At 46.5% G+C, this 4936-nt stretch overlaps 1 pseudogene; it reads left to right on the forward strand.

Moving 5' to 3' along the window:
• The first annotated feature begins 273 nt into the window (after positions 1 to 273).
• LOC127756970 (uncharacterized) lies at positions 274 to 3557 on the forward strand (annotated as a pseudogene).
• The last annotated feature ends 1379 nt before the right edge of the window (positions 3558 to 4936 follow it).

A 4936-nucleotide genomic window follows, 5' to 3' on the forward strand; every position in this document is an offset into this window, starting at 1 on the left:
TAAAATAGTTGATTAGGAAAATATAGTGATAATCTTAAATAAAAGAAAACAAACTAAATTGAAAATTAAAAGAATTTAAAACATCAAAAATAATAAATAAGAATTATTTGGTGGAATATTTTATAATTTTTGTATGAATAATGATATGTCATTATTGTATGACTGTTGAAAGAGTTTGTGATTATTTTATCATTATTGTATAACTGTCATTATTGTACGAATGATTATTTGTGTACGATTTTTTTTCATTTCATGTAGATGGATCGGCAATGGATGTACGCTGACCGGCGGTCCAAAGAGTTTATTGACGGCGTGCATTATTTTTTGAGAGTGGCCGAAGCTAACAAGCAGAAGGGTTTTATTTGTTGTCCATGCAATAAGTGTAAGAATCAGAAGGAGTATTCTGCATCCAAGACTATTCATTTCCACTTGTTTGAGTCAGGGTTCATACCAAGCTATAATTGTTGGACATCCCACGGAGAGCAAGGGGTTGAAATGGAAGAAGATGAAGTGGAAGACGACAATATTCCAGACTTTGCTCAGTACGCTGGATTTGAAGGAAATCAAACGGGCGAGGAGGACAGAGATGCTGATTATAACAACGTTGCGGATGATCTTGGTCAGATGTTGCAGGATGCCAAGGAGGACTGTGAAAGTGAAGAGGGGGCCCATAACTTGGACAAGATGTTAGAGGACCACAGAACGTCGTTGTACCCAGGTTGCGAGCAGGGGCACAAAAAGTTGGATACCACTCTGGAGTTCTTGCAATGGAAGGCAAAAAATGGTGTTAGTGACAAGGCATTTGGCGATTTATAGAAACTCGTCAAGAACATTCTTCCGGAGGGAAACAAATTGCCCGAGACAACGTACGAGGCTAAGAAGATAGTCTGCCCTCTAGGACTGGAAGTTCAGAAGATTCACGCATGTCCGAATGATTATATCCTATATCGCGGTGAGGAGTATGAGAACCTAGAAGCATGCCCTGTTTGTAAAGCACTACGATACAAGATTAGACGAGATGATCCAGGTGAGGTTGACGGGCAGCTAACGAAGAAGAGAATTCCTGCTAAGGTGATGTGGTATTTCCCTATAATACCACGGCTAAGGTGTTTGTTTAGGAACAAGGGGAATGCTAGAATGATGCGTTGGCACGCTGAAGAACGTCAACAAAACGAGATGCTGAGACACCCCGCAGATGGTTCGCAGTGGCGAAACATCGACAGAAAATTTAAAGACTTTGGAAAGGACGCACGAAACAAACGGTTTGGTTTAAGTACGGATGGCATGAATCCTTTTGGAGAGATGAGCAGCGGCCATAGCACTTGGCCCGTTACGATGTGTATCTACAACCTTCCCCCTTGGCTATGCATGAACAGGAAGTACATAATGATGCCGATTATTATTCAAGGCCCCAAGCAACCTGGTAACGACATCGATGTGTTCCTAAGACCACTGGTCGAAAATCTTAAACTGTTGTGGAAGAAGGAAGGTGTCCCCGTGTGGGACGAGGACAAACAAGAGGAGTTTAACCTACGAGCGCTGCTGTTCGTAACCGTCAACGATTGGCCTGCACTTAGCAACCTATCCGGGCAGTCAAACAAAGGGTACAAGGCTTGCACTCACTGTATGGATGAAGCAGAAAGTACGTATCTTAAGCACTGTAGGAAGGTTGTGTACATGGGTCATCGTCGATTTCTTGCTGCAAACCACCTAGTACGGAAGAAAGGCAAGCACTTTGAACATAAGGCGGACCACCGTACGAAGCCTAAATATCACAGCGGGAAAACAGTGTTTGCTATGGTGAAAGATCTTAAAGTAGTGTTTGGAAAGGGGCCTGGCAGCCAGCCTATAGAGTGCGAAGATGGTCACGCGGCGATGTGGAAAAAAAACTCCATATTTTGGGAGTTACCCTATTGGGAATTCTTGGACGTCCGCCACGCAATCAACGTGATGCACCTCTCACTAAGAACCTTTGCGTAAACCTTCTTGGCTTTCTAGGTGTATATGGAAAGTCGAAAGATACACTGGAAGCACGTAATGATCTGAAGCATATGGAACAACGCGGCGACCTTCACCCAGAACCAAAGGAGAAATGCAGCCATTACTTGAGTCCAGCCAGCTACACTCTTAGCAAGGCAGAGAAGGAAAGTATGTTTGAATGCTTGGAGAGCATAAAGGTACCGTCTGGATACTCCACGAATATAAAGCGAATAATAAGCAGGAAGGAGAAGAAGTTCACAAACCTAAAGTCTCATGACTGTCACGTGTTGATGACACAACTGCTACCAGTTGTAATAAGGGGTATCCTTCCGGACAATGTCCGGGCAACAATAACAAAGCTATATGCTTTCATGAACGCAATTTCGCAGAAGGTCATTGATCCGGATAGATTAGAAGCCCTTCAGAATGATGTGGTGCAATGTCTTATCAGTTTTGAGTTGATATTTCCACCTTCATTTTTCAATATAATGACGCATCTGCTTTGTCACCTTGTCAAAGAGATCGGTATTCTCGTGCCTGTGTACCTACACAACATGTTTCCTTTCGTGAGGTACATGGGCGTTCTGAAGAAGTATGTTCGTAACCGTGCTCATCCAGAGGCAAGCATCGCCAAGGGGTATGGAACAGAGGAGGTCATCGAAATCTGCGTAGAATTTATTGAAGACCTTCGCCCAATCGGGGTACCTGAATCACGCCACGAAGGGAGACTACGGGGAAAGGGGATTCTCAGAAGGAAAGCAATAATGACGGTAGACAACAATTTATTCCGTAAAGCCCATTTCACGGTTCTGCAACAATCTTCGTTGGTGGCTCCTTACATCGAGGAGCACTTGGCTCTAGCTCGCGCCAAAAACATCGGTAAGTCCGATGCATGGATTACACGGCATCACATTGATACTTTCCCCGCGTGGCTACGACAACATCTCATGGGTAACGAGACGATTAACCAACAACTGACCTTCCTGGCGAGGGGACCATCTGGCTCGATCACGACATTCCAGGGATATGAGATCAATGGGTATACATTCTACACGAGAGCCCAAGACATGAAGAGCACGAACCAAAACAGCGCTGTTCGTATCGATGCCATGGGACACGATGGAACAACTAGCACGTATTACGGTGCCATCGAGGACATATCGGAACTTGACTATGGTCCTCTCAAGGTCCCTCTGTTCCGGTGCCAATGGGTTAGGTTGACTGGTGGAGGCATAACGATTGATGACAGTGGGATGGCAACAGTTGACCTTAACAAGGTTGGATACTCGGACGAACCTTTTGTCCTTGCCAATGATGTAACGCAAGTCTTTTACGTGAAGGACATGTCTAGCAAAGGAAAGAAGGGCAAAGGGCCTGATGAGCCGAAGCGCCACGTGGTTCTCCCAGGCAAAAGAAAAATCGTCGGAGTAGAGAACACGACTGACGAGGATTACGATCAGTTGGATGGGCAACCCCCTTTCACGGTGACGATTGACCCTAGCATCCTCCTATCAAATGAAGACACCCCTTACTCACGTAGCGATCACAAGGAAGGAACAATAGTGAGAAGAAAGTAAGTGCGGTCAACCGTCACCGCCGATGTATTGCCGTAATTATTGTGTACACGATGTAAACTATTTTGGATGTATTGATTATCCATATAAATCAATTGTTGTATGGCATATGCAAACCCAGGACGAAACCACCTGCCCCGTTGATGACATCACTCAGCGGACACCATGTGAGCTGCATATTCCCTTGAAGAACATATCAATAATGGTAAGCTCGTAGTTTATAGATTTTAGACTTGTCCATTCCGCAAGTTGCTGCTTATATATGTTGATTACTAATAGATAACCTATCACCACGTGAAGGTGGCGTCGGGCATGGCCATCCCAACGGACCCTTCAGGGACTTACCACTGCAGGCCGATTCCAGCAGGATACTCTAAGATTGAAGTTGAGTTGGTGGAAGCCGCGTACGAGGATCACGAGTTGGACTACCCTGGAGGAGACGGTGAGACGCATCTACGAGACACAAGCCACGCCATTATATTATGGCGCAAGCGGTACATCATCCTCCCTGGGCGACAAGCGGCGTCTCGTGCACCATCTCCTCCGGCTCCACCATCTCCTCCTCAGGCTCCTGCACCGTCTCCTCCTCATGCTCCAGCACCGTCTCCACCTCAGGCTCCTGCACCGACTCCTCCTCAGGCTCCTACACCGTCTCCTCCTCATGCTCCATCACTGTCTCCACCTCAGGCTCCTGCACCGACTCCTCGTCAGGATCCTACACCAACTCCTCCTCAAGCTCCTCGTCCGGCACCTTCCAAGTCAAGGGCCCCCCAAGCTCCACCGCCTGCCCCCACAAGGGCAACGAAGAAGGCGAAAGTTGACGCCGCCAAAAAAAGGACCCGAGGTACGATTGCACGCAAGAGGAGCTTGGCGCTTATGTGGCATCAGAAGTCAGGAGACAATTGAAGCCTCAAAGTCCAGAAAAGAAGATTCCTATAGACCCGAGTGCCAGAAACTTCTTCAGGGGTATGTCTGCACCTGCCAAGGAGGCCATAAAGCTATCGGACTATGAGCGAACACTTAAGAAAGCATCTTCTGGAAAGTCCAAACCAGTCCCTCAGCTTGGAGAGCAACCAAAGCAGGAGATCGAGCCGTTGGTGACCGGTGAAGAATTTGGAATACAAGATTTTATTAATGACACCGGGCTAACTACGGATCAATTGCTACGAGGCGCACCAATCGAAAAGGTGGAAGTGAAATACATGTACGAACTCAGTAAACCGCTTGTCAAGCCTGAGCAGCTGCAGTCCCTACCGACACAAATGTACAAATTCCATCAACTGTACATGCAGATGAGCGCCATCGGTAGAGAGATGATCGGAGCGAGGATCAGGGACACGGACTTCTTGCAAGGAGAAGATATTCTCTGGATCAATTTTATG

Source organism: Oryza glaberrima, chromosome 12 (assembly GCF_000147395.1).
Source record: "Oryza glaberrima chromosome 12, OglaRS2, whole genome shotgun sequence".
NCBI lineage: Eukaryota > Viridiplantae > Streptophyta > Magnoliopsida > Poales > Poaceae > Oryza > Oryza glaberrima.